Source organism: Heptranchias perlo, chromosome 30 (assembly GCF_035084215.1).
Source record: "Heptranchias perlo isolate sHepPer1 chromosome 30, sHepPer1.hap1, whole genome shotgun sequence".
In the NCBI taxonomy this organism is placed as follows: domain Eukaryota; kingdom Metazoa; phylum Chordata; class Chondrichthyes; order Hexanchiformes; family Hexanchidae; genus Heptranchias; species Heptranchias perlo.
Window position 1 is genome coordinate 30588838 of NC_090354.1, and position 13033 is coordinate 30601870.

A 13033-nucleotide genomic window follows, 5' to 3' on the forward strand; every position below is an offset into this window, starting at 1 on the left:
GATAGGCTAAAAATTGATAAAGAAGAGGTACCAGAAAGGCTAGCTGTACTTAAAGTAGATAAGTCATCCAGTCTAGATGGGATGCACCCTATGTTGCTGAGGGAAGTAAGGGTGGAAATTGCGGAGGTACTGGCGAAAATCTTCCAAACATCTGTAGATAGGGGGTGGTGCCAGAAGACTGAAGAATTGCAAATGTTACACTCTTGTTCAAAAAAGGCTGTAAGGATAAACCCAGCAACTATAGGCCAGTCAGTTTAACCTCAGTGGTGGGGAAACTTTTAGAAACGATAATCCGGGACAGAATGAACAGTCACTTGGATGAGTGTGGACTGATTAGGGAAAGCCAGCACGTATTTGTTAAAGGCAAATCATGTTTAACTAACCTGTTAAGAGTTTTTTTGATGAGGGTAGATGAGAGCAGTGCAGTTGATGTGGTGTATATGGACTTTCAAAAGGCGTTTGATAAAGTACTGCATGGTAGGCTTATCATCAAGATTGTGGCTCATGGAATAAAGGGGGCAGTAGCAACTTGGATACAGAACTGTCTAAGTGACAGGAAACAGAGAGAAGTGGTGAAAGGTTGTTTTTCGGACTGGAGGGAGGTGTATAGTGGTGTTCTTCATGGGTCGGTGCTGGGACCACTGCTTTTCTTGATATATATTAATGACTTGGACTTGGGTATACAGTGCAAAATTTCAAAATGTGCAGATGACATGAAACTTGGAAGGGTATGAACAGTGAGGAGGATAGTGATAGACTTCAAGAGGATATAGACAGGCTGAGGCATGGGCGGACACGTGGCAGGTGATATTTAATGCAGAAAAATGCGAAGTGATACATTTCGGTAGGAAGAACGAGGAGAGGCAATATAAACTAGAGGGTACAATTCTAAAAGGGGCACAGGAATAGAGACATCTGGGGGTATATGTGCACAAATTGAAGGTGGCAGGGCAGGTTGAGAAAGTGGTTAAAAAAGCATACGGGATCCTGGGCTTTATAAATAGAGGCATAAAGTGCAAAAGCAAGGAAGTCATGATAAACCTTTATAAAACGCTGGTTCTGCCACAACTGGAGTATTGTGTCCAGTTCTGGGCACCACACTTTACGAAAGATGTGAAGGCCTTAGAGAGGATGCAGAAGAGATTTACTAGAATGATTCCAGGGATGAGGGACTTTAGTTACGTGGATAGACTGGAGAAGCTGGGGTTGTTCTCCTTGGAACAGACAAGGTTGAGGAGATTTGATAGAGGTATTCAAAATCATGAAGGGTCAAGACAGAGTAGATAGAGAGAAACTGTTCCCATTGGCAGAAGGGTCAAGAACCAGTGAGCATAGATTTAAGGTGATTGGCAAAAGAACCAAAGGCTACATGAGGAAAACCTTTTTTACACAATGAGTGGTTAGGATCTGGAATGCACTGCCCAAGGGGGTGATGGAGGCAAATTGAATCATTGCCTTCAAAAGGGAACTGGATAAGTACTTGAAGGGAAAAAATTTGCAGGGCTACTGGGATAAGGCGGGGGAGTGGGACTAACTGGATTGCTCTTGCATAGAGCCGGTGCGGGCTGGATGGACCGAATGGTATCCTTCCATGCTGTAACCTTTCTATGATTCTATGACGTGGGAAACAAGGGAGACTTGGCAGCTGACGGTTTCAATGGGGAGAACCTTAACCCATCCTCCACCATCGCCTATGCGCCTTCCACATCACATCTACCACCCTGCTGCCCCTGTGTCTACACCTTCCCTCTACCATCACCTCTACCATCCTGCCCCCCCCTTGTGACTACAACTTACCCTCCACCATTACCCCAATGTCCTCCCCATCACCCCTTTCTCACAACTTCCCACCCTTATCCCTATGTCGTTTCCCTCTTCCCAGCCTCTTGCCTTGCCCCTTGACCACGTCCCTCCAAACTAACCCCATGCACTCTCTCATTACCCCAACTTCTTCCCGTGCTACCTTTCCCTGCCATTAGCTGTATGCCCTCACCTTCATTCTCACCCCTACTCCAAGTTCAATTCATGACAACCAGAGGACATTCTTAGTTTTTGCATTCTCCCTAAAGGAGAAGACAGTCCATAACATGAGAGAGACAGATTTACCCACTCCCCGCTCCCCTCCAACCTCTTTCTTCTTGCCCTACCTGCAAGAGGAGGAAGCATTAGTGCTCCTGGGGAAGTAGACAGCAGAGAGATGGAGGAGTTGGCGAGCGAGTACCAGCTAACCTTATAGCACCATAGCAGATGCAGCCTGCAGCAGGTCCATCTCAGGATTTAACTGCTATGAAATCAGGCCAGTTTGGGACCAAGAGGCTCCTAGAGGAACTCAGCAATTGGTCATCTCACACACTCCAGCCACTAAGTTGGTTGATGGACAGGAAACAAAAGATTGGGGTAAATGGGTGTTGCTTGGATTGGAGAAGAGTCGGAAGTGGTGTACCCCAGGGGGTCAGTGCTGGGTCCACTTTTCTTTTTGGAATTCCGCATTAGGGAGTGCACAATCCTGAAAATTGCTGACAACACAAAATTAGGAGCTTTTTAACAAACAGAGAGGACAGTAATGGACTTCCAGCAGACATGGGTAACTTAGTGGAATGGGCAGACTGTTGGCAGATATGATTTAATGTGGATAACTGTGATATAATAAATTTTGGGAAGAAAAAATAGGAATGAGCGTACACACTCAACGGAAAGGTGATAAGTGCAATGGATGAACAGAGAGACCTAGAGGTTCAAATACATAATTCCCTGAAAGTGTTGAGTGTAGGTAGATAAAGCCATGAAAATGACCAACCACATTTTGGGTTTTATAGATAGGGGTATAGAGTACAAGATTAAAGAAGCAATGATAAATTTGTACAAAGCATTGGTTAGACCATAGTTAAAGTACTGCGTGTAGATTTGGGTACCCCATTATAGAAATTTAAACCATAGAGAGTGTACAGTGTAGATTCACCAGGATGATGCCAGAGATTTGAGATACTGGGACTATTTCCACTGATGCAGAGAAGACCATGAGGAGATTTAATAGAGGTTTTTAAAATTATGAAAGGTTTGATAGAGTGACTAGGGAAAGACTATTTCCATTGGTTGGGGAGCCAATGACGAGGAGTCAACAATTTAATTATCACTAAGACAGTGAGGAGAGAGGTTAGGAGAGATTTCTGTACTCGGAGAGTTGTTGGAGCATGGAATGATTTGCCACAGAGAGTGTTTGAGGCAGAGACCATTGGTTTTGTTAAAGGAAAATCGGATAAATATTTGAAGCAGAGGAAGATACAGGACTATGGGGAAAGTGCGGGGCAGTGGGATTAGTTTTGGATTGATACAGGACTATGGGGAGAGTGCGGGGCAGCGGGATTAGTTTTGGATTGATACAGGACTATGGGGAGAGTGCGAGGCAGTGGGATTAGTTTTAGATTGATACAGGGCTATAGGGAAAGTGCAGGGCAGTGGGATTAGCTTGGGATTGATACAGGGCTATGGGGAGAGTGAAGGGTAGTGGGATTAGTTTTGGATTGCTCTAGCAGAGAGCCAGCACAGACATGATGGGCTGTAAACCTCTATGGTTCAGGTAGCACATTGGTGAAGTACGAGACCAGATTTAAGAGGTCACTCATCATACACTTGCACGAAGAGGATACGAAGCGGAAAGAAGCCTCACAGAGTGAGGTTTTTGATTGAAATTGCGGTTGCATTTAAGTTGCAGGGTGGTCAGACATTATTTTTGGCAAGGTTTGGAAGTAGCTTTTATGAGGTGGGATGAATAGGAGCCCTGTGAGTTGATGCTTGCAGAGAAGTGCCTGAAGATGATGCATGTTTGTGGTGACAGACAGAAAGAACTAATAGGAAGAGAAAAGGAAGATTTACATAGAATTTCACAGCACAGAAACAGGCCATTCGACAACTAGCTGTGCATGCCAAATAGCATCCCATGCCTAAATCATCCCCTCCCAGGGCAAGGACTTTGCAAATTAGCTTTGGAGTGGCGTTTCTGGTGGCAGTACTCTTTGCAAAGTGAACTTTGATTGCCATGTATGTGCATGATATTACTGTGCCCCTTCTGCTATTGTGTCCTCCACCTGGTCCATGAATGGGTAAATGGCCTTCTTTGACAGCACCTCCCAAACCATGACCTCCACTACATAGAACGACAAGGGCAGTAGATGCATAGTTTCCCTCCAAGTCACACACCATCCCGACTTGGACATATATCACCGTTCCTTCATCGTCGCTGGGTCAAAATCCTGGAACTCCCGACCTAACAGCACTGTGGGAGAACCGTCACCACACGGACTGCAGCGGTTCAAGAAGAAGGCCCACCACCACCTTCTCAAGGGCAATAAGGATAGGCAATAAATGCCAGCCTTGCCAGCAATGCCCACATCCTAAGAATTAATTTTTAAAATGCTATTTCCCTGCAGAGCAGAAACATTGACAGTGGTGTCACACCTTCTATGGGGGAAGAGCCAGCATGTGTACAAGAAGGAGTACACTTGCCTCGGGCCTTCTCATTCCATCAAACCTCTTCCTCATTCGCTTCCAGATATGATGGACCTGGGAGATTGGGTTTACTCGCTCTACTACCCTCATCCAGGCAGCTTTAACAGATGGCTGGCCTTCAGCTTCAAAGAGAACCACCCTCTTTCACTGCACCTCTTGCAACAGGACTGCCAAGGATTGGGGCTAAATGCCAGACCCTTCCCCAATGCCCTCATCATGCACATTGTGGCAGTAAAACAATACTGAACATCCACACAGCTACTGTACTCCTTCACGGAACTGAACTCCCCTTTAATGGTGAGCAGCAGCCCTTTAAAAGCTGCTGACTTGCTGAGTTTTGCACCTTCCAGACAACAAGCCTGCCTTCCTGCGCATAAAAAAAATATGGAAATGAGGGGGAGAGGTTTGCCTTGCAAAATCTGGTGAGTCCAGCCCTTTCCCCACTGTTGGCATGGATGGTCCATTGTCAGAGCACGGCCTAATTTTGCTGTACTCGCAAAATCAGGGCTTTTACCTAACCCGTGCTGTACCTGGCCTGGGAGAGCTTGACACTGCGTGTCTGAAAACAAATGATTTAACACCCTTTCCATCACATCTAACGCGATCTGAAGGACAGCAGCAACGGGGAATAACGTCACAGGAGGTACAGCCTGCATTTTTCCAGGATGTACTCCTGGTGAAAACTGCTTCCCAACAGGAGCGCAGATCACGGAATCACTCCTCATGTTTCAATATTTTAACTAAACCAAGTGTTAAAAATGGAGCACTGCTCAGACACCGAGCACCTCATCTCCGAACTGAAGGGCCTTTATTCAATCATTTTTCCTATCATGTCATTTGTCTTCACACAGTGTCTGCTAGGGACTGGATCAATGCAAGAGATAGACCCTATGGACATTTTATTCTTATCAGTTATGTGATTTGCTTTCCAACTTGTCGTTCATGAGTTGTCACACCTGGCTGGTCGCACAACTTTGAGTAACACACCCTCGGGCGATAGTGGCTCCCTCATGCTTCAAACAAAAGTATCCTGGGAGAGGGAAATGGACAATTGGACAGCAAGGTTGCTGCTTTGCCAAAATGAGACAGTGACAACAGAGTCGTTGGGAAGGGATAAGGATTGGTTTATTAAAATGGCTGTGTCAGTACTGATGTTATTCAAGATCCCTCACATGGCCAAGCATGGGTAACATGCCCAGTGAAATCGGTGGGTTTGGCACGCGATCGTAAGTAAATTGAAGCCATTTACCTTGGCTTCCGGGTTTCGCGCTGGAAAGCTGCGCAGCTGGCGGATTGCGCACCCGCATCATAGGCTGTCAGCTGGAGGCGCCCTATTTAAAGGGGCAGTCCTCCACTGACTGATGCTGCAGAAAATAGGCAAAATTACAGCATGGAGCAGCCTAGGGGAAAGGCTGCTCCCAGGTTTAATGATGCTTCACTCCAGGTCTTACTGGATGGGGTGAGGAGGAGGAGGAGGGAGATCTCCCACCCAGCGGACGGCAGGAAGTGGCCTGCCTCTGCCACCTCATAGGTCTGGCTCGAGGTGGCAGAGGAGGTCACCTGCACCACCAACATATCACGCATCTGCATACAGCGCAGGAGGCGCTTCGATGACATAAGTAGGTCAGCCGAAGTGAGTACACTTACTCATTCCCCTCCCCTCCATCTGCCACATCACCGCCCCCACCCCATATCTCCTTCTGCACTGCCAAAACTACTCTATCACATCACTCCTCACACCCACTGAACCCTCATCCTCATCTTACTTGCACTTACCTTGCCAGTACTCATCCCACCACTACCACTCAACCCAATCCTCATACAATCTCATGGCTCTGTCTCATACTCACCCTCTCATGCATCTCTTTCATGGTCAGCCTCACCCCACCTGCCACTACCTGTGCTGCAGCCACAGGGCATGCATCATGCATGTGTAGTAGGAAGCGTAAGGCAAACGTGTCGTGAGCATGAAGGGGATGCACAAGGGTGTTTGACAGTTTGTCATGGTTTTTACTTATATTTGATTTCTGATCAACTCACATTACATATTATATTGTCACCACTACTGCCAAGTCTTGGCCATTCTTGACTGGCTTGTGCAATAAGACCCTTTCATGAGGTTCTCTATGAACACCCTTGATGCCACCCATTGGGTCACCCTACAGTGGGTGTATGTGTAGTTGCATGACTACTTTGTGCAGGTGCCTGTTGTGCAGCACTGTGTTGTGTAGCTCCACGTGGCGGAGGTGAACGGCATGCCTGGCGAGGCTGGTGATGTTGCCCGTTCTCCAATGGAGTGATGAATGCAGCTATGGAACACCCCCCCCCCCTCCATCCTGATGGTGTGAGTGTGAAGGGGTCCGCAAAAGTAGGTAAATGTGTTTGGACATCAGAGTTTAGGGTATGATGTAATAATTTTGAGTGTGGAGACAACGGTGTGGCAGGCAAAACTTTGTCTGAGGTGACAGAGTGCCCGGCTGCAATGAATGAGGTATTCCCCCCAACTGTCAAGGAATCCTCTGCATCTCCCAATGGCTGCTGACTGAAACACGTCTGCAACAACTGGGAGTTTTTCCCACATAATGGGAAACACGCTGAGGAGAGTCCAAAATCACATCCCTGCTAAAATCTCTTCCCAATGAGGTCTGTCAACAACCTCAAGTACCTCCCTAACTATCTAAACTGTCATCCCGCCGGCTTCAATTGCCGGTGGGAGTCCCACATGCGGGGGCTGCACGCGCACCGATTCGCGTCATTGGGGAACCCGGAAGTGGGTGGTTTGGAGCCTGGCTCCAGACCCGCTCCGGGTTTCCCCAATTTTAGGAACCCCCCACCACGAACGCACCCGTTCGGCCATCCTAAAGTTGACCTCTATATCTCTACTGATGTTAATCCAGTTCCCTCACACTGTCACTTTAAACCCTCCCACCCACCCCCCTCTCCAGTACGCTGTGTGACTGACTATATCTCTACTGATGTTAATCCAACTCCCTCTCACTGTCAGGGCTTCAGTAACATAGTCAGGCTAGTTATACTGTTTAAACAAAAGTACTAACAGACTCTGAAATCATTCACTTGTGCTAACAGTTAAATGCATTGTAAAATTTGCTGATGTGCAGCATTTAGGAGGAAATGTTCATTTTTTAACCACACTCTGCTGGTCACATGAAGAAAAGAAGCTTGACTGGAAACCAACACTTGCCCACAGTGTGCTAATGCGTGAGCCTGTGGCTAATCCTGCTCCATGCTTCGTGTAACTAATCTGCAGCTGAAAGGCTGGATGTGGTGTGTGAACCTGCCTAGGGTTCATGAAGTGCTCTCCCAGTCCCCAATGTCATTATGTAATCTCCCCTACAGTTTGTTTAATTTCACCTAACTCCAGGGACTTGAGCACAAAACCTAGGCTCTAGTGCAGTACTGAGGGATTGCTGCACTGTCGGAGGTGCTGTCTTTCAGATGAAACGTTAAACCAAGGCCCCGTCTGCCCTCTCAGGTGAACGTAAAAGATCCCATGGCACGATTTCGAAGAAGAGCAGAGGAGTTCTCCCCGGTGTCCTGGCCAATATTTATCACTCAACCAACATCACTAAAACAGATTATCTGGTAATTATCACATTGTTGTTTGTGGGACCTTGCTGCGTGCAAATTGGCTGCTGCGTTTCCTACATTACAACAGTGACTACACTTCAAAAGTACTTCATTGCTGTAAAGCGTTTTGGGACGTCCTGGGGACATGAAAGGCGCTATAGAAATGCAAGTCTTTCTTTTAAAGTCCCACATCCCACTGAGACTGGCAAAGAAAGAAAGACTTGCATTTATAAAGCGCTTTACAGCCAATGAAGTACTTTTGAAGTGTAGTCACTGTTGTAATGTAGGAAATGCGGCAGTCAATTTGCACACAGCAAGATCCCACAAACAGCAATGTGGTAATAACCAGATAATGTTTTTTAATTGGCAAACAATGCAAGGCATTGTGTGAGGTGCCACTGAATTGTAGAATACTACTCGTAGAACTCCCCGTTTAGTGAATTCCGACCCCAACCGTGCCTCTGTGATTGGGCGGGAGGCAAAGTGGGTCGAGAGAGAGAGAGACCTGGGCTGTGCTCTCATACCTTCAAGGAATGGGCCCCGACAGCAACACTAGCGGTGCCCTGTGAGCAGTAACCCAGCATGAACTCTCAGCCAGTGAAGGTGCATGGCATGAAGGGTCTGTGGGAAAGGACCAAAGGGGAACAAAATAATCAGGTAAGTTACAAGAGAAAGGGGAAGGCATGTGCAGAGGTTTAGAGCTCGGGGTCAAACGGCAGGACACCTGGGAATGAAAACCCGAACCGAAACTGGGTAAAAACACATCTGTTATAGGCTGCTGTTAACCTGTTAGTTGCTGAGTTATTTCATTGCACTTCACCTCAATCCTTAATATTTTGATAACTATTTCTGTAAGTGTTAATTTTTTTGTTTAAGCAGAGTATGAATGTGAGGTTACTGAGCCCAATAATGTAAGCAGTTACTGTTAGTGGGAGGAGTTATTGTCAGTAGGAGGGGTTACTGTCAGTGGGAGGAGTTACTGTCAGTGGAAGGAGTTATTGTCAGTAGGAGGGGTTACTGTCAGTAGGAGGGGTTACTGTCAGTGGGAGGAGTTACTGTCAGTGGAAGGAGTTATTGTCAGTAGGAGGGGTTACTGTCAGTAGGAGGGGTTACTGTCAGTGGGAGGAGTTACTGTCAGTAGGAGGGGTTACTGTCAGTGGGAGGGGTTACCGTCAGTGGGAGGGGTTACCATAAGTGGGAGGAGTTACCATCAATGGGTGGGGTTACTGTCAGTGGGAGGGGTTACCATCAATGGGATGGGTTACTTTCAGTGGAAGGGGTTACTGTCAGTGGGAGGGGTTACCATCAGTGGGATGGGTTACTTTCAGTGGGAGGGGTTACTGTCAGTGGGAGCGGTTACCGTCAGTGGGACGGGTTACTTTCAGTGGGAGGGGTTACTGTCAGTGGGAGAGGTTACCATCAGTGGGAGGGGTTACTGTCAGTGGGACGGGTTACTTTCAGTGGGAGGGGTTACTGTCAGTGGGAGAGGTTACCATCAGTGGGAGGGGTTACCGTCAGTGGGACGGGTTACTTTCAGTGGGAGGGGTTACTGTCAGTGGGAGAGGTTACCATCAGTGGGAGGGGTTACTGTCAGTGGGAGGGGCTACTGTCAGGGGGAGGGGTTACTGAGCCAATGAGATGGGTTACTGGGCCCCACAGTAGGAGGAAACTGGACTAACGTAGTAGAGATATAGGCCCTGATATTCCTTTTCCCACTGCCCCTTAGAGAAGGTCATTGTTATGGTGGATGTTGTCTATATGAACTTCCAGAAGATATTTGATAAGGTTCCACACAAGAGATTATTAGCAAAAATAAAAGCGCACGGAAGTGGAGGTAACCTTGCACCATGGATCAGTAATTGGTTAGGAGATAGGAGACATGGATTAGGGATAAAGGGAACGTTCTCTCATTGGTAGAATGTGACAAGTAATGTTCCCCAGGGATCTCAGCTGGGGCCTCAGCTTTTCACCATATAATCAATGACTTGGATGAAGGAATAGAGAGTTGTATATCCAAGTTTGCAGATGACACTATGTTAGGAGGCATAGTAAGTTGTGTAGATGGGAGCAGGAGAGACAGGGACAAACTAAGTGAGTGGGTAAAACTATGGCAGATGGAGTTCATAGCGACATTAGGAACAGGAGGAGGCTATCCAGCCCCTTGGGTCTTCTCCGTCATTCAATTAGACCATGGATGATCTGCACCTTTGTTCCATGTCCCTTGATACCCTTACGCAACAAAAATCTATTGATCTCAGTCTTGAAAGCCCCAATTGTCCCCCAGTATCCACAACCTTTTGGGGTACTGGTGTGTTTGGCTTTCAGAATATGTTTGGTTCTCAGTACCAGAACTTTCTGTCCTATCTTACTCAGAACCTCAAGATGCAGTGCATGTACAGAATGAGCCAATGTTGGACAGGACCCCGGGAGAACTCCCTGCTCCTCTTCAAGTTGTACCACAAAACCTGAAACAACCAATGGAACAGGCAGACAGGGCCTCAGTTTAACATCTCACCCAAAGGGCCTCCAACAGTGTAGCACTTCCCTGGTACTGCACTGAAAAGCCAGCCTAATTCTGGAATGAAAAAGGCACTAGTTTGCTGGGCCTAATGTAACTCCAACCGGAGTCCGACAGAACGGGTGGGAAATTGGCAGGGCCTTGGATACACCAGGTCCCGACCTAAACTGGCATTGTCCAGTCGGCCTTGTAAGGGGTGGAGCCTCCAATTGCCCTTTATAAGGCTATTGACCCCTGAGTGGGCAGGGCTAGGGCTGGAGGCTAGCTACGCTGGGAGTTCCCGCTTTCCCAGCGCACGTGGAACTCAGCGTACTACTGGAGACTCAGACGAGTCCCACCATGGAACAGCCCTGGATGCCAGAAGATGAAAGACAGATTTATTCTATCAAACTTTTTCTTTCAACCCCTTTGACAAGGGGTTGGAAAGGGACAAGGAGCAGTATTCTCCCGGGGGGAGGGAGTTGGCAGGTGCTCGTGCTCATGCTCACCCCCCCCCCCACTCCCCCCACTCCTGGATGGTGGGCAAGCACCAGAGTTTCCAGCACGGGGCGGGGGGGGGGGGGGGCTGGTGCTTGCCTATGCAGAGAAATTTCCCACCCACTGATGCCATCAACTCTGGCAGGGACATCGCTGGAGGGCACCAGAGATATTAATTGTATCCATGTGATTTATATCAATTAGTGTTAATTGTATTCAGGTGGTGTGTAACAATTGGGGCTCTCTTGTACCCATGTATAAGAGAGCTTATCTAGGTTGTGGTGTGTGTAATGTGGATCATGTGAATAAAGGCTTGAAAGCAATGGCAGACCAGGCTCTAGTATTCTATCCTTCACCACTGGGTTGTCCAACTTATAACAAGAGAGTGTGATCAACTGCAGCCAGTGGCTTCCTGGACACTGTCTGGAAAGCCTGTAAGGTAATGCATTGTTAACAGGAGCTGCCCGCTCACATCAGGGCCTGGCTTTGAATACAGCAGCTTGACAGTCTGCTTACACAGGCTGTTAAAGTGACAATCTTTGCTTGGCAACAATCCAGACTGTTCCACCAGACACATCATTAAACATATTAATGGCTAATAGGATGACGCAGGTGCTTTTGGGTATTTATTTGTGTGGGAATGGTTGCCTAGGAAACAGTAGTGTTCATTCTTGTCTTATAATAGATCCCAAATACTCAGTTTTATAAATGTTATATACTTCTATATACAAGGAACTTGCAGTAAACAGTGAATGTGATCATACTGCAGTGTCATATATAGCGATGCCAATGTTAAAAATTATCCAAGCTTCGAAAGGAAAATATTAATCTTAATATGTCAAGGAACCATAGGACTATTAGGAACAGAAGGAGACCATTCAGCCCCTTCAGCCTGCCCTGCCATTCAATTAGATCATGGCTGATCTTCACCACAACTCCATTTTCCCCTCTTTGCTCCATATCCTTTGATACCCTTACCTAACAAAAAATCTATCGATCTCCGTCTTGAAAGCTCTGCTTGTCCCAGCATCCACAGCCTTTTAGGGGCGAGAATTCCAGATTTCTACTACCATTTGTGTGGAAAAAGTGCTTCCTTACATCACCCCGAACGGCCTAGCTCTAATTTTAAGGTTATATCCCCTTGTTCTGGATCCCCCTCCACCAGAAGAAATAGTTTCTCTGTATCTACCCTATCAACTCCTTTAATCATCTTAAACGCCTCAACTAAATCACCTCTTAATCTTCTATATTCCAGGGAATACAAGTTTATGCAACCTGTCTTCATAATTTAACCCTTTTAGCCCCGGTATCTTTCTGGTGAATCTGCGCTGCACCCCCTCCAAGGCCAATATATCCTTCCTGAGGTGCGGTGCTCAGAACTGAATGCAGTTTTCCAGATGGGGTCTAACCAGAGCTCTGTACAACTGAAGCATAACTTCCTCCCCTTTGTATTCCAGCCCTCTTGAGATGAAGGCCAACATTCCATTAGCCTTTTTAATTGCTTTTTGTACCTGTCTACTATTTTTAATGATTTGTGTACTTGGACTCTCAAATCTCATTGCTCCTCTACAGTTACTTGTTTCTCACCATTTAGAAAATACTCTGATTTATCCTTCTTTTAGGGCTGACCTAATAGAGGTCTTTAAAATTATGAAAGGCTTTGATTGGGTAGACATAGAGAAAATGTTTCCATTTGTGGGGGGGTCCAAAACTAGGGGCCATAAATATAATTTAGTCACTAATAAATCTAATAATGAATTCAGGAGAAACTTCTTTACTCAGAGATTCGAAATGGATAAAGAAGGGTCCTGAGATGATGGTATCGTAGTGATGGGAAGGAAGAAGATGCAGACAAGACTATTAATGCACTAACCAGATGTGATAGTCAAGGGAATGTCTTTTGTAGCAATGTGGCACAAATATGTCTTGCAGTTTGCGATGAGC